The sequence below is a fragment of the Thunnus albacares genome, chromosome 24 (genome assembly GCF_914725855.1).
Source record: "Thunnus albacares chromosome 24, fThuAlb1.1, whole genome shotgun sequence".
In the NCBI taxonomy this organism is placed as follows: Eukaryota; Metazoa; Chordata; class Actinopteri; order Scombriformes; family Scombridae; genus Thunnus; species Thunnus albacares.
In genome coordinates, this window is record NC_058129.1 from 2,769,616 (window position 1) to 2,789,178 (window position 19,563).

General features: G+C 61.5%; 59 non-coding genes across 59 annotated transcripts in view; all 59 read left to right on the forward strand.

Moving 5' to 3' along the window:
* LOC122977916 overlaps positions 1–107 on the forward strand; it is a 119-nt gene extending 12 nt beyond the window's left edge. Inside the window, exon 1 of the ribosomal RNA XR_006402130.1 lies at positions 1–107. This exon is cut by the window's left edge and continues 12 nt beyond it. This is a non-coding gene — a ribosomal RNA (5S ribosomal RNA).
* A 209-nt stretch (positions 108–316) lies between these two features.
* On the forward strand, positions 317–435 carry LOC122977242. Its single transcript, XR_006401486.1, has one exon. It is a non-coding gene; the product is annotated as a 5S ribosomal RNA (ribosomal RNA).
* A 209-nt stretch (positions 436–644) lies between these two features.
* On the forward strand, positions 645–763 carry LOC122977243. The gene has a single exon (XR_006401487.1). It is a non-coding gene; the product is annotated as a 5S ribosomal RNA (ribosomal RNA).
* A 209-nt stretch (positions 764–972) lies between these two features.
* Positions 973–1,091, forward strand: LOC122977245. Its single transcript, XR_006401488.1, has one exon. It is a non-coding gene; the product is annotated as a 5S ribosomal RNA (ribosomal RNA).
* A 205-nt stretch (positions 1,092–1,296) lies between these two features.
* On the forward strand, positions 1,297–1,415 carry LOC122977743. Its single transcript, XR_006401960.1, has one exon. It is a non-coding gene; the product is annotated as a 5S ribosomal RNA (ribosomal RNA).
* Positions 1,416–1,639: 224 nt separating this feature from the next.
* Positions 1,640–1,758, forward strand: LOC122977953. Its single transcript, XR_006402166.1, has one exon. It is a non-coding gene; the product is annotated as a 5S ribosomal RNA (ribosomal RNA).
* Positions 1,759–1,967: 209 nt separating this feature from the next.
* On the forward strand, positions 1,968–2,086 carry LOC122977246. The gene has a single exon (XR_006401489.1). It is a non-coding gene; the product is annotated as a 5S ribosomal RNA (ribosomal RNA).
* A 209-nt stretch (positions 2,087–2,295) lies between these two features.
* Positions 2,296–2,414, forward strand: LOC122977247. The gene has a single exon (XR_006401490.1). It is a non-coding gene; the product is annotated as a 5S ribosomal RNA (ribosomal RNA).
* Positions 2,415–2,623: 209 nt separating this feature from the next.
* Positions 2,624–2,742, forward strand: LOC122977758. The gene has a single exon (XR_006401975.1). It is a non-coding gene; the product is annotated as a 5S ribosomal RNA (ribosomal RNA).
* Positions 2,743–2,950: 208 nt separating this feature from the next.
* On the forward strand, positions 2,951–3,069 carry LOC122977249. The gene has a single exon (XR_006401492.1). It is a non-coding gene; the product is annotated as a 5S ribosomal RNA (ribosomal RNA).
* Positions 3,070–3,277: 208 nt separating this feature from the next.
* LOC122977250 lies at positions 3,278–3,396 on the forward strand. The gene has a single exon (XR_006401493.1). It is a non-coding gene; the product is annotated as a 5S ribosomal RNA (ribosomal RNA).
* Positions 3,397–3,620: 224 nt separating this feature from the next.
* LOC122978242 lies at positions 3,621–3,739 on the forward strand. The gene has a single exon (XR_006402411.1). It is a non-coding gene; the product is annotated as a 5S ribosomal RNA (ribosomal RNA).
* Positions 3,740–3,963: 224 nt separating this feature from the next.
* On the forward strand, positions 3,964–4,082 carry LOC122977977. The gene has a single exon (XR_006402189.1). It is a non-coding gene; the product is annotated as a 5S ribosomal RNA (ribosomal RNA).
* A 224-nt stretch (positions 4,083–4,306) lies between these two features.
* LOC122977251 lies at positions 4,307–4,425 on the forward strand. Its single transcript, XR_006401494.1, has one exon. It is a non-coding gene; the product is annotated as a 5S ribosomal RNA (ribosomal RNA).
* A 224-nt stretch (positions 4,426–4,649) lies between these two features.
* On the forward strand, positions 4,650–4,768 carry LOC122977252. The gene has a single exon (XR_006401495.1). It is a non-coding gene; the product is annotated as a 5S ribosomal RNA (ribosomal RNA).
* A 224-nt stretch (positions 4,769–4,992) lies between these two features.
* Positions 4,993–5,111, forward strand: LOC122977253. The gene has a single exon (XR_006401496.1). It is a non-coding gene; the product is annotated as a 5S ribosomal RNA (ribosomal RNA).
* A 209-nt stretch (positions 5,112–5,320) lies between these two features.
* Positions 5,321–5,439, forward strand: LOC122977254. The gene has a single exon (XR_006401497.1). It is a non-coding gene; the product is annotated as a 5S ribosomal RNA (ribosomal RNA).
* A 209-nt stretch (positions 5,440–5,648) lies between these two features.
* Positions 5,649–5,767, forward strand: LOC122977255. Its single transcript, XR_006401498.1, has one exon. It is a non-coding gene; the product is annotated as a 5S ribosomal RNA (ribosomal RNA).
* Positions 5,768–5,976: 209 nt separating this feature from the next.
* Positions 5,977–6,095, forward strand: LOC122977256. Its single transcript, XR_006401499.1, has one exon. It is a non-coding gene; the product is annotated as a 5S ribosomal RNA (ribosomal RNA).
* Positions 6,096–6,319: 224 nt separating this feature from the next.
* LOC122977257 lies at positions 6,320–6,438 on the forward strand. Its single transcript, XR_006401500.1, has one exon. It is a non-coding gene; the product is annotated as a 5S ribosomal RNA (ribosomal RNA).
* A 209-nt stretch (positions 6,439–6,647) lies between these two features.
* Positions 6,648–6,766, forward strand: LOC122977258. Its single transcript, XR_006401501.1, has one exon. It is a non-coding gene; the product is annotated as a 5S ribosomal RNA (ribosomal RNA).
* A 209-nt stretch (positions 6,767–6,975) lies between these two features.
* LOC122978084 lies at positions 6,976–7,094 on the forward strand. The gene has a single exon (XR_006402293.1). It is a non-coding gene; the product is annotated as a 5S ribosomal RNA (ribosomal RNA).
* Positions 7,095–7,303: 209 nt separating this feature from the next.
* Positions 7,304–7,422, forward strand: LOC122977791. Its single transcript, XR_006402008.1, has one exon. It is a non-coding gene; the product is annotated as a 5S ribosomal RNA (ribosomal RNA).
* Positions 7,423–7,631: 209 nt separating this feature from the next.
* On the forward strand, positions 7,632–7,750 carry LOC122977996. The gene has a single exon (XR_006402207.1). It is a non-coding gene; the product is annotated as a 5S ribosomal RNA (ribosomal RNA).
* A 224-nt stretch (positions 7,751–7,974) lies between these two features.
* LOC122978067 lies at positions 7,975–8,093 on the forward strand. The gene has a single exon (XR_006402277.1). It is a non-coding gene; the product is annotated as a 5S ribosomal RNA (ribosomal RNA).
* Positions 8,094–8,317: 224 nt separating this feature from the next.
* LOC122977261 lies at positions 8,318–8,436 on the forward strand. The gene has a single exon (XR_006401503.1). It is a non-coding gene; the product is annotated as a 5S ribosomal RNA (ribosomal RNA).
* Positions 8,437–8,645: 209 nt separating this feature from the next.
* Positions 8,646–8,764, forward strand: LOC122977262. The gene has a single exon (XR_006401504.1). It is a non-coding gene; the product is annotated as a 5S ribosomal RNA (ribosomal RNA).
* A 224-nt stretch (positions 8,765–8,988) lies between these two features.
* LOC122977263 lies at positions 8,989–9,107 on the forward strand. Its single transcript, XR_006401505.1, has one exon. It is a non-coding gene; the product is annotated as a 5S ribosomal RNA (ribosomal RNA).
* Positions 9,108–9,316: 209 nt separating this feature from the next.
* Positions 9,317–9,435, forward strand: LOC122978133. The gene has a single exon (XR_006402339.1). It is a non-coding gene; the product is annotated as a 5S ribosomal RNA (ribosomal RNA).
* A 209-nt stretch (positions 9,436–9,644) lies between these two features.
* On the forward strand, positions 9,645–9,763 carry LOC122977805. Its single transcript, XR_006402022.1, has one exon. It is a non-coding gene; the product is annotated as a 5S ribosomal RNA (ribosomal RNA).
* A 209-nt stretch (positions 9,764–9,972) lies between these two features.
* LOC122977747 lies at positions 9,973–10,091 on the forward strand. The gene has a single exon (XR_006401964.1). It is a non-coding gene; the product is annotated as a 5S ribosomal RNA (ribosomal RNA).
* Positions 10,092–10,315: 224 nt separating this feature from the next.
* On the forward strand, positions 10,316–10,434 carry LOC122977264. Its single transcript, XR_006401506.1, has one exon. It is a non-coding gene; the product is annotated as a 5S ribosomal RNA (ribosomal RNA).
* Positions 10,435–10,642: 208 nt separating this feature from the next.
* On the forward strand, positions 10,643–10,761 carry LOC122977265. Its single transcript, XR_006401507.1, has one exon. It is a non-coding gene; the product is annotated as a 5S ribosomal RNA (ribosomal RNA).
* A 224-nt stretch (positions 10,762–10,985) lies between these two features.
* LOC122978137 lies at positions 10,986–11,104 on the forward strand. The gene has a single exon (XR_006402343.1). It is a non-coding gene; the product is annotated as a 5S ribosomal RNA (ribosomal RNA).
* Positions 11,105–11,328: 224 nt separating this feature from the next.
* Positions 11,329–11,447, forward strand: LOC122977266. The gene has a single exon (XR_006401508.1). It is a non-coding gene; the product is annotated as a 5S ribosomal RNA (ribosomal RNA).
* Positions 11,448–11,671: 224 nt separating this feature from the next.
* On the forward strand, positions 11,672–11,790 carry LOC122977267. Its single transcript, XR_006401509.1, has one exon. It is a non-coding gene; the product is annotated as a 5S ribosomal RNA (ribosomal RNA).
* A 209-nt stretch (positions 11,791–11,999) lies between these two features.
* LOC122977268 lies at positions 12,000–12,118 on the forward strand. Its single transcript, XR_006401510.1, has one exon. It is a non-coding gene; the product is annotated as a 5S ribosomal RNA (ribosomal RNA).
* A 209-nt stretch (positions 12,119–12,327) lies between these two features.
* Positions 12,328–12,446, forward strand: LOC122977269. Its single transcript, XR_006401511.1, has one exon. It is a non-coding gene; the product is annotated as a 5S ribosomal RNA (ribosomal RNA).
* A 224-nt stretch (positions 12,447–12,670) lies between these two features.
* Positions 12,671–12,789, forward strand: LOC122977270. The gene has a single exon (XR_006401512.1). It is a non-coding gene; the product is annotated as a 5S ribosomal RNA (ribosomal RNA).
* A 209-nt stretch (positions 12,790–12,998) lies between these two features.
* On the forward strand, positions 12,999–13,117 carry LOC122977272. The gene has a single exon (XR_006401514.1). It is a non-coding gene; the product is annotated as a 5S ribosomal RNA (ribosomal RNA).
* A 224-nt stretch (positions 13,118–13,341) lies between these two features.
* On the forward strand, positions 13,342–13,460 carry LOC122977906. Its single transcript, XR_006402120.1, has one exon. It is a non-coding gene; the product is annotated as a 5S ribosomal RNA (ribosomal RNA).
* A 224-nt stretch (positions 13,461–13,684) lies between these two features.
* Positions 13,685–13,803, forward strand: LOC122977273. Its single transcript, XR_006401515.1, has one exon. It is a non-coding gene; the product is annotated as a 5S ribosomal RNA (ribosomal RNA).
* Positions 13,804–14,012: 209 nt separating this feature from the next.
* On the forward strand, positions 14,013–14,131 carry LOC122977274. The gene has a single exon (XR_006401516.1). It is a non-coding gene; the product is annotated as a 5S ribosomal RNA (ribosomal RNA).
* Positions 14,132–14,340: 209 nt separating this feature from the next.
* On the forward strand, positions 14,341–14,459 carry LOC122977275. The gene has a single exon (XR_006401517.1). It is a non-coding gene; the product is annotated as a 5S ribosomal RNA (ribosomal RNA).
* A 209-nt stretch (positions 14,460–14,668) lies between these two features.
* On the forward strand, positions 14,669–14,787 carry LOC122977277. The gene has a single exon (XR_006401518.1). It is a non-coding gene; the product is annotated as a 5S ribosomal RNA (ribosomal RNA).
* A 209-nt stretch (positions 14,788–14,996) lies between these two features.
* On the forward strand, positions 14,997–15,115 carry LOC122977278. Its single transcript, XR_006401519.1, has one exon. It is a non-coding gene; the product is annotated as a 5S ribosomal RNA (ribosomal RNA).
* A 209-nt stretch (positions 15,116–15,324) lies between these two features.
* On the forward strand, positions 15,325–15,443 carry LOC122977279. Its single transcript, XR_006401520.1, has one exon. It is a non-coding gene; the product is annotated as a 5S ribosomal RNA (ribosomal RNA).
* A 209-nt stretch (positions 15,444–15,652) lies between these two features.
* On the forward strand, positions 15,653–15,771 carry LOC122977280. Its single transcript, XR_006401521.1, has one exon. It is a non-coding gene; the product is annotated as a 5S ribosomal RNA (ribosomal RNA).
* Positions 15,772–15,980: 209 nt separating this feature from the next.
* Positions 15,981–16,099, forward strand: LOC122977281. The gene has a single exon (XR_006401522.1). It is a non-coding gene; the product is annotated as a 5S ribosomal RNA (ribosomal RNA).
* Positions 16,100–16,323: 224 nt separating this feature from the next.
* On the forward strand, positions 16,324–16,442 carry LOC122977282. The gene has a single exon (XR_006401523.1). It is a non-coding gene; the product is annotated as a 5S ribosomal RNA (ribosomal RNA).
* Positions 16,443–16,666: 224 nt separating this feature from the next.
* On the forward strand, positions 16,667–16,785 carry LOC122977794. Its single transcript, XR_006402011.1, has one exon. It is a non-coding gene; the product is annotated as a 5S ribosomal RNA (ribosomal RNA).
* Positions 16,786–17,009: 224 nt separating this feature from the next.
* On the forward strand, positions 17,010–17,128 carry LOC122977284. The gene has a single exon (XR_006401525.1). It is a non-coding gene; the product is annotated as a 5S ribosomal RNA (ribosomal RNA).
* A 209-nt stretch (positions 17,129–17,337) lies between these two features.
* On the forward strand, positions 17,338–17,456 carry LOC122977797. Its single transcript, XR_006402014.1, has one exon. It is a non-coding gene; the product is annotated as a 5S ribosomal RNA (ribosomal RNA).
* Positions 17,457–17,680: 224 nt separating this feature from the next.
* Positions 17,681–17,799, forward strand: LOC122977285. The gene has a single exon (XR_006401526.1). It is a non-coding gene; the product is annotated as a 5S ribosomal RNA (ribosomal RNA).
* A 209-nt stretch (positions 17,800–18,008) lies between these two features.
* On the forward strand, positions 18,009–18,127 carry LOC122977286. Its single transcript, XR_006401527.1, has one exon. It is a non-coding gene; the product is annotated as a 5S ribosomal RNA (ribosomal RNA).
* Positions 18,128–18,336: 209 nt separating this feature from the next.
* Positions 18,337–18,455, forward strand: LOC122977287. The gene has a single exon (XR_006401528.1). It is a non-coding gene; the product is annotated as a 5S ribosomal RNA (ribosomal RNA).
* Positions 18,456–18,664: 209 nt separating this feature from the next.
* Positions 18,665–18,783, forward strand: LOC122977288. Its single transcript, XR_006401529.1, has one exon. It is a non-coding gene; the product is annotated as a 5S ribosomal RNA (ribosomal RNA).
* A 224-nt stretch (positions 18,784–19,007) lies between these two features.
* LOC122977289 lies at positions 19,008–19,126 on the forward strand. The gene has a single exon (XR_006401530.1). It is a non-coding gene; the product is annotated as a 5S ribosomal RNA (ribosomal RNA).
* Positions 19,127–19,335: 209 nt separating this feature from the next.
* LOC122977798 lies at positions 19,336–19,454 on the forward strand. Its single transcript, XR_006402015.1, has one exon. It is a non-coding gene; the product is annotated as a 5S ribosomal RNA (ribosomal RNA).
* The last annotated feature ends 109 nt before the right edge of the window (positions 19,455–19,563 follow it).

The window sequence follows — 19,563 nt, forward strand, 5'->3', positions numbered from 1 at the left end:
ACCACCCTGAACACGCCCGATCTCGTCTGATCTCGGAAGCCAAGCAGGGTCGGGCCTGGTTAGTACTTGGACGGGAGACTGCCTGGGAATACCAGGTGCTGTAAGCTTTTTCACTTTTCTCCACAAGCGCCCATCCGCCGCGCTCTCTCTTGTTTTCCTCCGTGTCTGTGCAGAACTGTGCGCGGGAGTCCCACTCTCTGGTGTTTCTCCGAGGGAGGAACGGATGGGAGCGCTCCCGGCGCAGCTGCCGCCTGGGCCTTGGAGGCGCGTCTGACGAGCGCCACCCCTAAGAGGCCCATGCGTGGTACCTTGGACAGCTTACGGCCATACCACCCTGAACACGCCCGATCTCGTCTGATCTCGGAAGCCAAGCAGGGTCGGGCCTGGTTAGTACTTGGACGGGAGACCGCCTGGGAATACCAGGTGCTGTAAGCTTTTTCACTTTTCTCCACAAGCGCCCGTCCGCCGCGCTCTCTCTTGTTTTCCTCCGTGTCTGTGCAGAACTGTGCGCGGGAGTCCCACTCTCTGGTGTTTCTCCGAGGGAGGAACGGATGGGAACCCTCCGGGCGCAGCTGCCGCCTGGGCCTTGGAGGCGCGTCTGACGAGCGCCACCCCTAAGAGGCCCATGCGTGGTACCTTGGACAGCTTACGGCCATACCACCCTGAACACGCCCGATCTCGTCTGATCTCGGAAGCCAAGCAGGGTCGGGCCTGGTTAGTACTTGGACGGGAGACCGCCTGGGAATACCAGGTGCTGTAAGCTTTTTCACTTTTCTCCACAAGCGCCCGTCCGCCGCGCTCTCTCTTGTTTTCCTCCGTGTCTGTGCAGAACTGTGCGCGGGAGTCCCACTCTCTGGTGTTTCTCCGAGGGAGGAACGGATGGGAACGCTCCCGGCGCAGCTGCCGCCTGGGCCTTGGAGGCGCGTCTGACGAGCGCCACCCCTAAGAGGCCCAGGCGTGGTACCTTGGACAGCTTACGGCCATACCACCCTGAACACGCCCGATCTCGTCTGATCTCGGAAGCCAAGCAGGGTCGGGCCTGGTTAGTACTTGGACGGGAGACCGCCTGGGAATACCAGGTGCTGTAAGCTTTTTCACTTTTCTCCACAAGCGCCCGTCCGCCGCGCTTAACGTAGGCGGACGTTCTGTGCAGAACTGTGCGCGGGAGTCCCACTCTCTGGTGTTTCTCCGAGGGAGGAACGGATGGGAACGCTCCCGGCGCAGCTGCCGCCTGGGCCTTGGAGGCGCGTCTGACGAGCGCCACCCCTAAGAGGCCCATGCGTGGTACCTTGGACAGCTTACAGCCATACCACCCTGAACACGCCCGATCTCGTCTGATCTCGGAAGCCAAGCAGGGTCGGGCCTGGTTAGTACTTGGACGGGAGACCGCCTGGGAATACCAGGTGCTGTAAGCTTTTTCACTTTTCTCCACAAGCGCCCGTCCGCCGCGCTTAACGTAGGGATCCTCTCTCTTGTTTTCGTCCGTGTCTGTGCAGAACTGTGCGCGGGAGTCCCACTCTCTGGTGTTTCTCCGAGGGAGGAACGGATGGGAACGCTCCCGGCGCAGCTGCCGCCTGGGCCTTGGAGGCGCGTCTGACGAGCGCCACCCCTAAGAGGCCCATGCGTGGTACCTTGGACAGCTTACGGCCATACCACCCTGAACACGCCCGATCTCGTCTGATCTCGGAAGTCAAGCAGGGTCGGGCCTGGTTAGTAATTGGACGGGAGACCGCCTGGGAATACCAGGTGCTGTAAGCTTTTTCACTTTTCTCCACAAGCGCCCGTCCGCCGCGCTCTCTCTTGTTTTCCTCCGTGTCTGTGCAGAACTGTGCGCGGGAGTCCCACTCTCTGGTGTTTCTCCGAGGGAGGAATGGATGGGAACGCTCCCGGCGCAGCTGCCGCCTGGGCCTTGGAGGCGCGTCTGACGAGCGCCACCCCTAAGGGGCCCATGCGTGGTACCTTGGACAGCTTACGGCCATACCACCCTGAACACGCCCGATCTCGTCTGATCTCGGAAGCCAAGCAGGGTCGGGCCTGGTTAGTACTTGGACGGGAGACCGCCTGGGAATACCAGGTGCTGTAAGCTTTTTCACTTTTCTCCACAAGCGCCCGTCCGCCGCGCTCTCTCTTGTTTTCCTCCGTGTCTGTGCAGAACTGTGCGCGGGAGTCCCACTCTCTGGTGTTTCTCCGAGGGAGGAACGGATGGGAACGCTCCCGGCGCAGCTGCCGCCTGGGCCTTGGAGGCGCGTCTGACGAGCGCCACCCCTAAGAGGCCCATGCGTGGTACCTTGGACAGCTTACGGCCATACCACCCTGAACACGCCCGATCTCGTCTGATCTCGGAAGCCAAGCAGGGTCGGGCCTGGTTAGTACTTGGACGGGAGACCGCCTGGGAATACCAGGTGCTGTAAGCTTTTTCACTTTTCTCCACAAGCGCCCGTCCGCCGCGCTCTCTCTTGTTTTCCTCCGTGTCTGTGCAGAACTGTGCGCGGGAGTCCCACTCTCTGGTGTTTCTCCGAGGGAGGAACGGATGGGAACGCTCCCGGCGCAGCTGCCGCCTGGGCCTTGGAGGCGCGTCTGACGAGCGCCACCCCTAAGAGGCCCATGCGTGGTACCTTGGACAGCTTACGGCCATACCACCCTGAACACGCCCGATCTCGTCTGATCTCGGAAGCCAAGCAGGGTCGGGCCTGGTTAGTACTTGGAGGGGAGACCGCCTGGGAATACCAGGTGCTGTAAGCTTTTTCATTTTCTCCACAAGCGCCCGTCCGCCGCGCTCTCTCTTGTTTTCCTCCGTGTCTGTGCAGAACTGTGCGCGGGAGTCCCACTCTCTGGTGTTTCTCCGAGGGAGGAACGGATGGGAACGCTCCCGGCGCAGCTGCCGCCTGGGCCTTGGAGGCGCGTCTGACGAGCGCCACCCCTAAGAGGCCCATGCGTGGTACCTTGGACAGCTTACGGCCATACCACCCTGAACACGCCCGATCTCGTCTGATCTCGGAAGCCAAGCAGGGTCGGGCCTGGTTAGTACTTGGACGGGAGACCGCCTGGGAATACCAGGTGCTGTAAGCTTTTTCATTTTCTCCACAAGCGCCCGTCCGCCGCGCTCTCTCTTGTTTTCCTCCGTGTCTGTGCAGAACTGTGCGCGGGAGTCCCACTCTCTGGTGTTTCTCCGAGGGAGGAACGGATGGGAACGCTCCCGGCGCAGCTGCCGCCTGGGCCTTGGAGGCGCGTCTGACGAGCGCCACCCCTAAGAGGCCCATGCGTGGTACCGTGGACAGCTTACGGCCATACCACCCTGAACACGCCCGATCTCGTCTGATCTCGGAAGCCAAGCAGGGTCGGGCCTGGTTAGTACTTGGACGGGAGACCGCCTGGGAATACCAGGTGCTGTAAGCTTTTTCACTTTTCTCCACAAGCGCCCGTCCGCCGCGCTTAACGTAGGGATCCTCTCTCTTGTTTTCCTCCGTGTCTGTGCAGAACTGTGCGCGGGAGTCCCACTCTCTGGTGTTTCTCCGAGGGAGGAACGGATGGGAACGCTCCCGGCGCAGCTGCCGCCTGGGCCTTGGAGGCGCGTCTGACGAGCGCCACCCCTAAGAGGCCCATGCGTGGTACCTTGGACAGCTTACGGCCATACCACCCTGAACACGCCCGATCTCGTCTGATCTCGGAAGCCAAGCAGGGTCGGGCCTGGTTAGTACTTGGATGGGAGACCGCCTGGGAATACCAGGTGCTGTAAGCTTTTTCACTTTTCTCCACAAGCGCCCGTCCGCCGCGCTTAACGTAGGGATCCTCTCTCTTGTTTTCCTCCGTGTCTGTGCAGAACTGTGCGCGGGAGTCCCACTCTCTGGTGTTTCTCCGAGGGAGGAACGGATGGGAACGCTCCCGGCGCAGCTGCCGCCTGGGCCTTGGAGGCGCGTCTGACGAGCGCCACCCCTAAGAGGCCCATGCGTGGTACCTTGGACAGCTTACGGCCATACCACCCTGAACACGCCCGATCTCGTCTGATCTCGGAAGCCAAGCCGGGTCGGGCCTGGTTAGTACTTGGACGGGAGACCGCCTGGGAATACCAGGTGCTGTAAGCTTTTTCACTTTTCTCCACAAGCGCCCGTCCGCCGCGCTTAACGTAGGGATCCTCTCTCTTGTTTTCCTCCGTGTCTGTGCAGAACTGTGCGCGGGAGTCCCACTCTCTGGTGTTTCTCCGAGGGAGGAACGGATGGGAACGCTCCCGGCGCAGCTGCCGCCTGGGCCTTGGAGGCGCGTCTGACGAGCGCCACCCCTAAGAGGCCCATGCGTGGTACCTTGGACAGCTTACGGCCATACCACCCTGAACACGCCCGATCTCGTCTGATCTCGGAAGCCAAGCAGGGTCGGGCCTGGTTAGTACTTGGACGGGAGACCGCCTGGGAATACCAGGTGCTGTAAGCTTTTTCACTTTTCTCCACAAGCGCCCGTCCGCCGCGCTTAACGTAGGGATCCTCTCTCTTGTTTTCCTCCGTGTCTGTGCAGAACTGTGCGCGGGAGTCCCACTCTCTGGTGTTTCTCCGAGGGAGGAACGGATGGGAACGCTCCCGGCGCAGCTGCCGCCTGGGCCTTGGAGGCGCGTCTGACGAGCGCCACCCCTAAGAGGCCCATGCGTGGTACCTTGGACAGCTTACGGCCATACCACCCTGAACACGCCCGATCTCGTCTGATCTCGGAAGCCAAGCAGGGTCGGGCCTGGTTAGTACTTGGACGGGAGACCGCCTGGGAATACCAGGTGCTGTAAGCTTTTTCACTTTTCTCCACAAGCGCCCGTCCGCCGCGCTTAACGTAGGGATCCTCTCTCTTGTTTTCCTCCGTGTCTGTGCAGAACTGTGCGCGGGAGTCCCACTCTCTGGTGTTTCTCCGAGGGAGGAACGGATGGGAACGCTCCCGGCGCAGCTGCCGCCTGGGCCTTGGAGGCGTGTCTGACGAGCGCCACCCCTAAGAGGCCCATGCGTGGTACCTTGGACAGCTTACGGCCATACCACCCTGAACACGCCCGATCTCGTCTGATCTCGGAAGCCAAGCAGGGTCGGGCCTGGTTAGTACTTGGACGGGAGACCGCCTGGGAATACCAGGTGCTGTAAGCTTTTTCACTTTTCTCCACAAGCGCCCGTCCGCCGCGCTCTCTCTTGTTTTCCTCCGTGTCTGTGCAGAACTGTGCGCGGGAGTCCCACTCTCTGGTGTTTCTCCGAGGGAGGAACGGATGGGAACGCTCCCGGCGCAGCTGCCGCCTGGGCCTTGGAGGCGCGTCTGACGAGCGCCACCCCTAAGAGGCCCATGCGTGGTACCTTGGACAGCTTACGGCCATACCACCCTGAACACGCCCGATCTCGTCTGATCTCGGAAGCCAAGCAGGGTCGGGCCTGGTTAGTACTTGGACGGGAGACCGCCTGGGAATACCAGGTGCTGTAAGCTTTTTCACTTTTCTCCACAAGCGCCCGTCCGCCGCGCTCTCTCTTGTTTTCCTCCGTGTCTGTGCAGAACTGTGCGCGGGAGTCCCACTCTCTGGTGTTTCTCCGAGGGAGGAACGGATGGGAACGCTCCCGGCGCAGCTGCCGCCTGGGCCTTGGAGGCGCGTCTGACGAGCGCCACCCCTAAGAGGCCCATGCGTGGTACCTTGGACAGCTTACGGCCATACCACCCTGAACACGCCCGATCTCGTCTGATCTCGGAAGCCAAGCAGGGTCGGGCCTGGTTAGTACTTGGACGGGAGACCGCCTGGGAATACCAGGTGCTGTAAGCTTTTTCACTTTTCTCCACAAGCGCCCGTCCGCCGCGCTCTCTCTTGTTTTCCTCCGTGTCTGTGCAGAACTGTGCGCGGGAGTCCCACTCTCTGGTGTTTCTCCGAGGGAGGAACGGATGGGAACGCTCCCGGCGCAGCTGCCGCCTGGGCCTTGGAGGTGCGTCTGACGAGCGCCACCCCTAAGAGGCCCATGCGTGGTACCTTGGACAGCTTACGGCCATACCACCCTGAACACGCCCGATCTCGTCTGATCTCGGAAGCCAAGCAGGGTCGGGCCTGGTTAGTACTTGGACGGGAGACCGCCTGGGAATACCAGGTGCTGTAAGCTTTTTCACTTTTCTCCACAAGCGCCCGTCCGCCGCGCTTAACGTAGGGATCCTCTCTCTTGTTTTCCTCCGTGTCTGTGCAGAACTGTGCGCGGGAGTCCCACTCTCTGGTGTTTCTCCGAGGGAGGAACGGATGGGAACGCTCCCGGCGCAGCTGCCGCCTGGGCCTTGGAGGCGCGTCTGACGAGCGCCACCCCTAAGAGGCCCATGCGTGGTACCTTGGACAGCTTACGGCCATACCACCCTGAACACGCCCGATCTCGTCTGATCTCGGAAGCCAAGCAGGGTCGGGCCTGGTTAGTACTTGGACGGGAGACCGCCTGGGAATACCAGGTGCTGTAAGCTTTTTCACTTTTCTCCACAAGCGCCCGTCCGCCGCACTCTCTCTTGTTTTCCTCCGTGTCTGTGCAGAACTGTGCGCGGGAGTCCCACTCTCTGGTGTTTCTCCGAGGGAGGAACGGATGGGAACGCTCCCGGCGCAGCTGCCGCCTGGGCCTTGGAGGCGCGTCTGACGAGCGCCACCCCTAAGAGGCCCATGCGTGGTACCTTGGACAGCTTACGGCCATACCACCCTGAACACGCCCGATCTCGTCTGATCTCGGAAGCCAAGCAGGGTCGGGCCTGGTTAGTACTTGGACGGGAGACCGCCTGGGAATACCAGGTGCTGTAAGCTTTTTCACTTTTCTCCACAAGCGCCCGTCCGCCGCGCTCTCTCTTGTTTTCCTCCGTGTCTGTGCAGAACTGTGCGCGGGAGTCCCACTCTCTGGTGTTTCTCCGAGGGAGGAACGGATGGGAACGCTCCCGGCGCAGCTGCCGCCTGGGCCTTGGAGGCGCGTCTGACGAGCGCCACCCCTAAGAGGCCCATGCGTGGTACCTTGGACAGCTTACGGCCATACCACCCTAAACACGCCCGATCTCGTCTGATCTCGGAAGCCAAGCAGGGTCGGGCCTGTTTAGTACTTGGACGGGAGACCGCCTGGGAATACCAGGTGCTGTAAGCTTTTTCACTTTTCTCCACAAGCGCCCGTCCGCCGCGCTCTCTCTTGTTTTCCTCCGTGTCTGTGCAGAACTGTGCGCGGGAGTCCCACTCTCTGGTGTTTCTCCGAGGGAGGAACGGATGGGAACGCTCCCGGCGCAGCTGCCGCCTGGGCCTTGGAGGCGCGTCTGACGAGCGCCACCCCTAAGAGGCCCATGCGTGGTACCTTGGACAGCTTACGGCCATACCACCCTGAACACGCCCGATCTCGTCTGATCTCGGAAGCCAAGCAGGGTCGGGCCTGGTTAGTACTTAGACGGGAGACCGCCTGGGAATACCAGGTGCTGTAAGCTTTTTCACTTTTCTCCACAAGCGCCCGTCCGCCGCGCTCTCTCTTGTTTTCCTCCGTGTCTGTGCAGAACTGTGCGCGGGAGTCCCACTCTCTGGTGTTTCTCCGAGGGAGGAACGGATGGGAACGCTCCCGGCGCAGCTGCCGCCTGGGCCTTGGAGGCGCGTCTGACGAGCGCCACCCCTAAGAGGCCCATGCGTGGTACCTTGGACAGCTTACGGCCATACCACCCTGAACACGCCTGATCTCGTCTGATCTCGGAAGCCAAGCAGGGTCGGGCCTGGTTAGTACTTGGACGGGAGACCGCCTGGGAGTACCAGGTGCTGTAAGCTTTTTCACTTTTCTCCACAAGCGCCCGTCCGCCGCGCTTAACGTAGGGATCCTCTCTCTTGTTTTCCTCCGTGTCTGTGCAGAACTGTGCGCGGGAGTCCCACTCTCTGGTGTTTCTCCGAGGGAGGAACGGATGGGAACGCTCCCGGCGCAGCTGCCGCCTGGGCCTTGGAGGCGCGTCTGACGAGCGCCACCCCTAAGAGGCCCATGCGTGGTACCTTGGACAGCTTACGGCCATACCACCCTGAACACGCCCAATCTCGTCTGATCTCGGAAGCCAAGCAGGGTCGGGCCTGGTTAGTACTTGGACGGGAGACCGCCTGGGAATACCAGGTGCTGTAAGCTTTTTCACTTTTCTCCACAAGCGCCCGTCCGCCGCGCTTAACGTAGGGATCCTCTCTCTTGTTTTCCTCCGTGTCTGTGCAGAACTGTGCGCGGGAGTCCCACTCTCTGGTGTTTCTCCGAGGGAGGAACGGATGGGAACGCTCCCGGCGCAGCTGCCGCCTGGGCCTTGGAGGCGCGTCTGACGAGCGCCACCCCTAAGAGGCCCATGCGTGGTACCTTGGACAGCTTACGGCCATACCACCCTGAACACGCCCGATCTCGTCTGATCTCGGAAGCCAAGCAGGGTCGGGCCTGGTTAGTACTTGGACGGGAGACCGCCTGGGAATACCAGGTGCTGTAAGCTTTTTCACTTTTCTCCACAAGCGCCCGTCCGCCGCGCTCTCTCTTGTTTTCCTCCGTGTCTGTGCAGAACTGTGCGCGGGAGTCCCACTCTCTGGTGTTTCTCCGAGGGAGGAACGGATGGGAACGCTCCCGGCGCAGCTGCCGCCTGGGCCTTGGAGGCGCGTCTGACGAGCGCCACCCCTAAGAGGCCCATGCGTGGTACCTTGGACAGCTTACGGCCATACCACCCTGAACACGCCCGATCTCGTCTGATCTCGGAAGCCAAGCAGGGTCGGGCCTGGTTAGTACTTGGACGGGAGACCGCCTGGGAATACCAGGTGCTGTAAGCTTTTTCACTTTTCTCCACAAGCGCCCGTCCGCCGCGCTTAACGTAGGGATCCTCTCTCTTGTTTTCCTCCGTGTCTGTGCAGAACTGTGCGCGGGAGTCCCACTCTCTGGTGTTTCTCCGAGGGAGGAACGGATGGGAACGCTCCCGGCGCAGCTGCCGCCTGGGCCTTGGAGGCGCGTCTGACGAGCGCCACCCCTAAGAGGCCCATGCGTGGTACCTTGGACAGCTTACGGCCATACCACCCTGAACACGCCCGATCTCGTCTGATCTCGGAAGCCAAGCAGGGTCGGGCCTGGTTAGTACTTGGACGGGAGACCGCCTGGGAATACCAGGTGCTGTAAGCTTTTTCACTTTTCTCCACAAGCGCCCGTCCGCCGCGCTCTCTCTTGTTTTCCTCCGTGTCTGTGCAGAACTGTGCGCGGGAGTCCCACTCTCTGGTGTTTCTCCGAGGGAGGAACGGATGGGAACGCTCCCGGCGCAGCTGCCGCCTGGGCCTTGGAGGCGCGTCTGACGAGCGCCACCCCTAAGAGGCCCATGCGTGGTACCTTGGACAGCTTACGGCCATACCACCCTGAACACGCCCGATCTCGTCTGATCTCGGAAGCCAAGCAGGGTCGGGCCTGGTTAGTACTTGGACGGGAGACTGCCTGGCAATACCAGGTGCTGTAAGCTTTTTCACTTTTCTCCACAAGCGCCCGTCCGCCGCGCTCTCTCTTGTTTTCCTCCGTGTCTGTGCAGAACTGTGCGCGGGAGTCCCACTCTCTGGTGTTTCTCCGAGGGAGGAACGGATGGGAACGCTCCCGGCGCAGCTGCCGCCTGGGCCTTGGAGGCGCGTCTGACAAGCGCCACCCCTAAGAGGCCCATGCGTGGTACCTTGGACAGCTTACGGCCATACCACCTTGAACACGCCCGATCTCGTCTGATCTCGGAAGCCAAGCAGGGTCGGGCCTGGTTAGTACTTGGACGGGAGACCGCCTGGGAATACCAGGTGCTGTAAGCTTTTTCACTTTTCTCCACAAGCGCCCGTCCGCCGCGCTCTCTCTTGTTTTCCTCCGTGTCTGTGCAGAACTGTGCGCGGGAGTCCCACTCTCTGGTGTTTCTCCGAGGGAGGAACGGATGGGAACGCTCCCGGCGCAGCTGCCGCCTGGGCCTTGGAGGCGCGTCTGACGAGCGCCACCCCTAAGAGGCCCATGCGTGGTACCTTGGACAGCTTACGGCCATACCACCCTGAACACGCCCGATCTCGTCTGATCTCGGAAGCCAAGCAGGGTCGGGCCTGGTTAGTACTTGGACGGGGGACCGCCTGGGAATACCAGGTGCTGTAAGCTTTTTCACTTTTCTCCACAAGCGCCCGTCCGCCGCGCTTAACGTAGGGATCCTCTCTCTTGTTTTCCTCCGTGTCTGTGCAGAACTGTGCGCGGGAGTCCCACTCTCTGGTGTTTCTCCGAGGGAGGAACGGATGGGAACGCTCCCGGCGCAGCTGCCGCCTGGGCCTTGGAGGCGCGTCTGACGAGCGCCACCCCTAAGAGGCCCATGCGTGGTACCTTGGACAGCTTACGGCCATACCACCCTGAACACGCCCGATCTCGTCTGATCTCGGAAGCCAAGCAGGGTCGGGCCTGGTTAGTACTTGGACGGGAGACCGCCTGGGAATACCAGGTGCTGTAAGCTTTTTCATTTTCTCCACAAGCGCCCGTCCGCCGCGCTCTCTCTTGTTTTCCTCCGTGTCTGTGCAGAACTGTGCGCGGGAGTCCCACTCTCTGGTGTTTCTCCGAGGGAGGAACGGATGGGAACGCTCCCGGCGCAGCTGCCGCCTGGGCCTTGGAGGCGCGTCTGACGAGCGCCACCCCTAAGAGGCCCATGCGTGGTACCGTGGACAGCTTACGGCCATACCACCCTGAACACGCCCGATCTCGTCTGATCTCGGAAGCCAAGCAGGGTCGGGCCTGGTTAGTACTTGGACGGGAGACCGCCTGGGAATACCAGGTGCTGTAAGCTTTTTCACTTTTCTCCACAAGCGCCCGTCCGCCGCGCTTAACGTAGGGATCCTCTCTCTTGTTTTCCTCCGTGTCTGTGCAGAACTGTGCGCGGGAGTCCCACTCTCTGGTGTTTCTCCGAGGGAGGAACGGATGGGAACGCTCCCGGCGCAGCTGCCGCCTGGGCCTTGGAGGCGCGTCTGACGAGCGCCACCCCTAAGAGGCCCATGCGTGGTACCTTGGACAGCTTACGGCCATACCACCCTGAACACGCCCGCTCTCGTCTGATCTCGGAAGCCAAGCCGGGTCGGGCCTGGTTAGTACTTGGACGGGAGACCGCCTGGGAATACCAGGTGCTGTAAGCTTTTTCACTTTTCTCCACAAGCGCCCGTCCGCCGCGCTTAACGTAGGGATCCTCTCTCTTGTTTTCCTCCGTGTCTGTGCAGAACTGTGCGCGGGAGTCCCACTCTCTGGTGTTTCTCCGAGGGAGGAACGGATGGGAACGCTCCCGGCGCAGCTGCCGCCTGGGCCTTGGAGGCGCGTCTGACGAGCGCCACCCCTAAGAGGCCCATGCGTGGTACCTTGGACAGCTTACGGCCATACCACCCTGAACACGCCCGATCTCGTCTGATCTCGGAAGCCAAGCAGGGTCGGGCCTGGTTAGTACTTGGACGGGAGACCGCCTGGGAATACCAGGTGCTGTAAGCTTTTTCACTTTTCTCCACAAGCGCCCGTCCGCCGCGCTTAACGTAGGGATCCTCTCTCTTGTTTTCCTCCGTGTCTGTGCAGAACTGTGCGCGGGAGTCCCACTCTCTGGTGTTTCTCCGAGGGAGGAACGGATGGGAACGCTCCCGGCGCAGCTGCCGCCTGGGCCTTGGAGGCGCGTCTGACGAGCGCCACCCCTAAGAGGCCCATGCGTGGTACCTTGGACAGCTTACGGCCATACCACCCTGAACACGCCCGATCTCGTCTGATCTCGGAAGCCAAGCAGGGTCGGGCCTGGTTAGTACTTGGACGGGAGACCGCCTGGGAATACCAGGTGCTGTAAGCTTTTTCACTTTTCTCCACAAGCGCCCGTCCGCCGCGCTCTCTCTTGTTTTCCTCCGTGTCTGTGCAGAACTGTGCGCGGGAGTCCCACTCTCTGGTGTTTCTCCGAGGGAGGAACGGATGGGAACGCTCCCGGCGCAGCTGCCGCCTGGGCCTTGGAGGCGCGTCTGACGAGCGCCACCCCTAAGAGGCCCATGCGTGGTACCTTGGACAGCTTACGGCCATACCACCCTGAACACGCCCGATCTCGTCTGATCTCGGAAGCCAAGCAGGGTCGGGCCTGGTTAGTACTTGGACGGGAGACCGCCTGGGAATACCAGGTGCTGTAAGCTTTTTCACTTTTCTCCACAAGCGCCCGTCCGCCGCGCTCTCTCTTGTTTTCCTCCGTGTCTGTGCAGAACTGTGCGCGGGAGTCCCACTCTCTGGTGTTTCTCCGAGGGAGGAACGGATGGGAACGCTCCCGGCGCAGCTGCCGCCTGGGCCTTGGAGGCGCGTCTGACGAGCGCCACCCCTAAGAGGCCCATGCGTGGTACCTTGGACAGCTTACGGCCATACCACCCTGAACACGCCCGATCTCGTCTGATCTCGGAAGCCAAGCAGGGTCGGGCCTGGTTAGTACTTGGACGGGAGACCGCCTGGGAATACCAGGTGCTGTAAGCTTTTTCACTTTTCTCCACAAGCGCCCGTCCGCCGCGCTTAACGTAGGGATCCTCTCTCTTGTTTTCCTCCGTGTCTGTGCAGAACTGTGCGCGGGAGTCCCACTCTCTGGTGTTTCTCCGAGGGAGGAACGGATGGGAACGCTCCCGGCGCAGCTGCCGCCTGGGCCTTGGAGGCGCGTCTGACGAGCGCCACCCCTAAGAGGCCCATGCGTGGTACCTTGGACAGCTTACGGCCATACCACCCTGAACACGCCCGATCTCGTCTGATCTCGGAAGCCAAGCAGGGTCGGGCCTGGTTAGTACTTGGACGGGAGACCGCCTGGGAATACCAGGTGCTGTAAGCTTTTTCACTTTTCTCCACAAGCGCCCGTCCGCCGCGCTCTCTCTTGTTTTCCTCCGTGTCTGTGCAGAACTGTGCGCGGGAGTCCCACTCTCTGGTGTTTCTCCGAGGGAGGAACGGATGGGAACGCTCCCGGCGCAGCTGCCGCCTGGGCCTTGGAGGCGCGTCTGACGAGCGCCACCCCTAAGAGGCCCATGCGTGGTACCTTGGACAGCTTACGGCCATACCACCCTGAACACGCCCGATCTCGTCTGATCTCGGAAGCCAAGCAGGGTCGGGCCTGGTTAGTACTTGGACGGGAGACCGCCTGGGAATACCAGGTGCTGTAAGCTTTTTCACTTTTCTCCACAAGCGCCCGTCCGCCGCGCTTAACGTAGGGATCCTCTCTCTTGTTTTCCTCCGTGTCTGTGCAGAACTGTGCGCGGGAGTCCCACTCTCTGGTGTTTCTCCGAGGGAGGAACGGATGGGAACGCTCCCGGCGCAGCTGCCGCCTGGGCCTTGGAGGCGCGTCTGACGAGCGCCACCCCTAAGAGGCCCATGCGTGGTACCTTGGACAGCTTACGGCCTTACCACCCTGAACACGCCCGATCTCGTCTGATCTCGGAAGCCAAGCAGGGTCGGGCCTGGTTAGTACTTGGACGGGAGACCGCCTGGGAATACCAGGTGCTGTAAGCTTTTTCACTTTTCTCCACAAGCGCCCGTCCGCCGCGCTTAACGTAGGGATCCTCTCTCTTGTTTTCCTCCGTGTCTGTGCAGAACTGTGCGCGGGAGTCCCACTCTCTGGTGTTTCTCCGAGGGAGGAACGGATGGGAACGCTCCCGGCGCAGCTGCCGCCTGGGCCTTGGAGGCGCGTCTGACGAGCGCCACCCCTAAGAGGCCCATGCGTGGTACCTTGGCCAGCTTACGGCCATACCACCCTGAACACGCCCGATCTCGTCTGATCTCGGAAGCCAAGCAGGGTCGGGCCTGGTTAGTACTTGGACGGGAGACCGCCTGGGAATACCAGGTGCTGTAAGCTTTTTCACTTTTCTCCACAAGCGCCCGTCCGCCGCGCTCTCTCTTGTTTTCCTCCGTGTCTGTGCAGAACTGTGCGCGGGAGTCCCACTCTCTGGTGTTTCTCCGAGGGAGGAACGGATGGGAACGCTCCCGGCGCAGCTGCCGCCTGGGCCTTGGAGGCGCGTCTGACGAGCGCCACCCCTAAGAGGCCCATGCGTGGTATCTTGGCCAGCTTACGGCCATACCACCCTGAACACGCCCGATCTCGTCTGATCTCGGAAGCCAAGCAGGGTCGGGCCTGGTTAGTACTTGGACGGGAGACCGCCTGGGAATACCAGGTGCTGTAAGCTTTTTCACTTTTCTCCACAAGCGCCCGTCCGCCGCGCTCTCTCTTGTTTTCCTCCGTGTCTGTGCAAAACTGTGCGCGGGAGTCCCACTCTCTGGTGTTTCTCCGAGGGAGGAACGGATGGGAACGCTCCCGGCGCAGCTGCCGCCTGGGCCTTGGAGGCGCGTCTGACGAGCGCCACCCCTAAGAGGCCCATGCGTGGTACCTTGGACAGCTTACGGCCATACCACCCTGAACACGCCCGATCTCGTCTGATCTCGGAAGCCAAGCAGGGTCGGGCCTGGTTAGTACTTGGACGGGAGACCGCCTGGGAATACCAGGTGCTGTAAGCTTTTTCACTTTTCTCCACAAGCGCCCGTCCGCCGCGCTCTCTCTTGTTTTCCTCCGTGTCTGTGCAGAACTGTGCGCGGGAGTCCCACTCTCTGGTGTTTCTCCGAGGGAGGAACGGATGGGAACGCTCCCGGCGCAGCTGCAGCCTGGGCCTTGGAGGCGCGTCTGATGAGCGCCACCCCTAAGAGGCCCATGCGTGGTACCTTGGACAGCTTACGGCCATACCACCCTGAACACGCCCGATCTCGTCTGATCTCGGAAGCCAAGCAGGGTCGGGCCTGGTTAGTACTTGGACGGGAGACCGCCTGGGAATACCAGGTGCTGTAAGCTTTTTCACTTTTCTCCACAAGCGCCCGTCCGCCGCGCTCTCTCTTGTTTTCCTCCGTGTCTGTGCAGAACTGTGCGCGGGAGTCCCACTCTCTGGTGTTTCTCCGAGGGAGGAACGGATGGGAACGCTCCCGGCGCAGCTGCCGCCTGGGCCTTGGAGGCGCGTCTGACGAGCGCCACCCCTAAGAGGCCCATGCGTGGTACCTTGGACAGCTTACGGCCATACCACCCTGAACACGCCCGATCTCGTCTGATCTCGGAAGCCAAGCAGGGTCGGGCCTGGTTAGTACTTGGACGGGAGACCGCCTGGGAATACCAGGTGCTGTAAGCTTTTTCACTTTTCTCCACAAGCGCCCGTCCGCCGCGCTCTCTCTTGTTTTCCTCCGTGTCTGTGCAGAACTGTGCGCGGGAGTCCCACTCTCTGGTGTTTCTCTGAGGGAGGAACGGATGGGAACGCTCCCGGCGCAGCTGCCGCCTGGGCCTTGGAGGCGCGTCTGACGAGCGCCACCCCTAAGAGGCCCATGCGTGGTACCTTGGACAGCTTACGGCCATACCACCCTGAACACGCCCGATCTCGTCTGATCTCGGAAGCCAAGCAGGGTCGGGCCTGGTTAGTACTTGGACGGGAGACCGCCTGGGAATACCAGGTGCTGTAAGCTTTTTCACTTTTCTCCACAAGCGCCCGTCCGCCGCGCTCTCTCTTGTTTTCCTCCGTGTCTGTGCAGAACTGTGCGCGGGAGTCCCACTCTCTGGTGTTTCTCCGAGGGAGGAACGGATGGGAACGCTCCCGGCGCAGCTGCCGCCTGGGCCTTGGAGGCGCGTCTGACGAGCGCCACCCCTAAGAGGCCCATGCGTGGTACCTTGGACAGCTTACGGCCATACCACCCTGAACACGCCCGATCTCGTCTGATCTCGGAAGCCAAGCAGGGTCGGGCCTGGTTAGTACTTGGACGGGAGACCGCCTGGGAATACCAGGTGCTGTAAGCTTTTTCACTTTTCTCCACAAGCGCCCGTCCGCCGCGCTCTCTCTTGTTTTCCTCCGTGTCTGTGCAGAACTGTGCGCGGGAGTCCCACTCTCTGGTGTTTCTCCGAGGGAGGAACGGATGGGAACGCTCCCGGCGCAGCTGCCGCCTGGGCCTTGGAGGCGCGTCTGACGAGCGCCACCCCTAAGAGGCCCATGCGTGGTACCTTGGACAGCTTACGGCCATACCACCCTGAACACGCCCGATCTCGTCTGATCTCGGAAGCCAAGCAGGGTCGGGCCTGGTTAGTACTTGGACGGGAGACCGCCTGGGAATACCAGGTGCTGTAAGCTTTTTCACTTTTCTCCACAAGCGCCCGTCCGCCGCGCTTAACGTAGGGATCCTCTCTCTTGTTTTCCTCCGTGTCTGTGCAGAACTGTGCGCGGGAGTCCCACTCTCTGGTGTTTCTCCGAGGGAGGAACGGATGGGAACGCTCCCGGCGCAGCTGCCGCCTGGGCCTTGGAGGCGCGTCTGACGAGCGCCACCCCTAAGAGGCCCATGCGTGGTACCTTGGACAGCTTACGGCCATACCACCCTGAACACGCCCGATCTCGTCTGATCTCGGAAGCCAAGCAGGGTCGGGCCTGGTTAGTACTTGGACGGGAGACCGCCTGGGAATACCAGGTGCTGTAAGCTTTTTCACTTTTCTCCACAAGCGCCCGTCCGCCGCGCTTAACGTAGGGATCCTCTCTCTTGTTTTCCTCCGTGTCTGTGCAGAACTGTGCGCGGGAGTCCCACTCTCTGGTGTTTCTCCGAGGGAGGAACGGATGGGAACGCTCCCGGCGCAGCTGCCGCCTGGGCCTTGGAGGCGCGTCTGACGAGCGCCACCCCTAAGAGGCCCATGCGTGGTACCTTGGACAGCTTACGGCCATACCACCCTGAACACGCCCGATCTCGTCTGATCTCGGAAGCCAAGCAGGGTCGGGCCTGGTTAGTACTTGGACGGGAGACCGCCCGGGAATACCAGGTGCTGTAAGCTTTTTCACTTTTCTCCACAAGCGCCCGTCCGCCGCGCTTAACGTAGGGATCCTCTCTCTTGTTTTCCTCCGTGTCTGTGCAGAACTGTGCGCGGGAGTCCCACTCTCTGGTGTTTCTCCGAGGGAGGAACGGATGGGAACGCTCCCGGCGCAGCTGCCGCCTGGGCCTTGGAGGCGCGTCTGACGAGCGCCACCCCTAAGAGGCCCATGCGTGGTACCTTGGACAGCTTACGGCCATACCACCCTGAACACGCCCGATCTCGTCTGATCTCGGAAGCCAAGCAGGGTCGGGCCTGGTTAGTACTTGGACGGGAGACCGCCTGGGAATACCAGGTGCTGTAAGCTTTTTCACTTTTCTCCACAAGCGCCCGTCCGTCGCGCTCTCTCTTGTTTTCCTCCGTGTCTGTGCAGAACTGTGCGCGGGAGTCCCACTCTCTGGTGTTTCTCCGAGGGAGGAACGGATGGGAACGCTCCCGGCGCAGCTGCCGCCTGGGCCTTGGAGGCGCGTCTGACGAGCGCCACCCCTAAGAGGCCCATGCGTGGTACCTTGGACAGCTTACGGCCATACCACCCTGAACACGCCCGATCTCGTCTGATCTCGGAAGCCAAGCAGGGTCGGGCCTGGTTAGTACTTGGACGGGAGACCGCCTGGGAGTACCAGGTGCTGTAAGCTTTTTCACTTTTCTCCACAAGCGCCCGTCCGCCGCGCTTAACGTAGGGATCCTCTCTCTTGTTTTCCTCCGTGTCTGTGCAGAACTGTGCGCGGGAGTCCCACTCTCTGGTGTTTCTCCGAGGGAGGAACGGATGGGAACGCTCCCGGCGCAGCTGCCGCCTGGGCCTTGGAGGCGCGTCTGACGAGCGCCACCCCTAAGAGGCCCATGCGTGGTACCTTGGACAGCTTACGGCCATACCACCCTGAACACGCCCGATCTCGTCTGATCTCGGAAGCCAAGCAGGGTCGGGCCTGGTTAGTACTTGGACGGGAGACCGCCTGGGAATACCAGGTGCTGTAAGCTTTTTCACTTTTCTCCACAAGCGCCCGTCCGCCGCGCTCTCTCTTGTTTTCCTCCGTGTCTGTGCAGAACTGTGCGCGGGAGTCCCACTCTCTGGTGTTTCTCCGAGGGAGGAACGGATGGGAACGCTCCCGGCGCAGCTGCCGCCTGGGCCTTGGAGGCGCGTCTGACGAGCGCCACCCCTAAGAGGCCCATGCGTGGTATCTTGGACAGCTTACGGCCATACCACCCTGAACACGCCCGATCTCGTCTGATCTCGGAAGCCAAGCAGGGTCGGGCCTGGTTAGTACTTGGACGGGAGACCGCCTGGGAATACCAGGTGCTGTAAGCTTTTTCACTTTTCTCCACAAGCGCCCGTCCGCCGCGCTCTCTCTTGTTTTCCTCCGTGTCTGTGCAGAACTGTGCGCGGGAGTCCCACTCTCTGGTGTTTCTCCGAGGGAGGAACGGATGAGAACGCTCCCGGCGCAGCTGCCGCCTGGGCCTTGGAGGCGCGTCTGACGAGCGCCACCCCTAAGAGGCCCATGCGTGGTACTTTGGACAGCTTACGGCCATACCACCCTGAACACGCCCGATCTCGTCTGATCTCGGAAGCCAAGCAGGGTCGGGCCTGGTTAGTACTTGGACGGGAGACCGCCTGGGAATACCAGGTGCTGTAAGCTTTTTCACTTTTCTCCACAAGCGCCCATCCGCCGCGCTCTCTCTTGTTTTCCTCCGTGTCTGTGCAGAACTGTGCGCGGGAGTCCCACTCTCTGGTGTTTCTCCGAGGGAGGAACGGATGGGAACGCTCCCGGCGCAGCTGCCGCCTGGGCCTTGGAGGCGCGTCTGACGAGCGCCACCCCTAAGAGGCCCATGCGTGGTACCTTGGACAGCTTACGGCCATACCACCCTGAACACGCCCGATCTCGTCTGATCTCGGAAGCCAAGCAGGGTCGGGCCTGGTTAGTACTTGGACGGGAGACCGCCTGGGAATACCAGGTGCTGTAAGCTTTTTCACTTTTCTCCACAAGCGCCCGTCCGCCGCGCTTAACGTAGGGATCCTCTCTCTTGTTTTCCTCCGTGTCTGTGCAGAACTGTGCGCGGGAGTCCCACTCTCTGGTGTTTCTCCGAGGGAGGAACGGATGGGAACGCTCCCGGCGCAGCTGCCGCCTGGGCCTTGGAGGCGCGTCTGACGAGCGCCACCCCTAAGAGGCCCATGCGTGGTACCTTGGACAGCTTACGGCCATACCACCCTGAACACGCCCGATCTCGTCTGATCTCGGAAGCCAAGCAGGGTCGGGCCTGGTTAGTACTTGGACGGGAGACCGCCTGGGAATACCAGGTGCTGTAAGCTTTTTCACTTTTCTCCACAAGCGCCCGTCCGTCGCGCTCTCTCTTGTTTTCCTCCGTGTCTGTGCAGAACTGTGCGCGGGAGTCCCACTCTCTGGTGTTTCTCCGAGGGAGGAACGGATGGGAACGCTCCCGGCGCAGCTGCCGCCTGGGCCTTGGAGGCGCGTCTGACGAGCGCCACCCCTAAGAGGCCCATGCGTGGTACCTTGGACAGCTTACGGCCATACCACCCTGAACACGCCCGATCTCGTCTGATCTCGGAAGCCAAGCAGGGTCGGGCCTGGTTAGTACTTGGACGGGAGACCGCCTGGGAGTACCAGGTGCTGTAAGCTTTTTCACTTTTCTCCACAAGCGCCCGTCCGCCGCGCTTAACGTAGGGATCCTCTCTCTTGTTTTCCTCCGTGTCTGTGCAGAACTGTGCGCGGGAGTCCCACTCTCTGG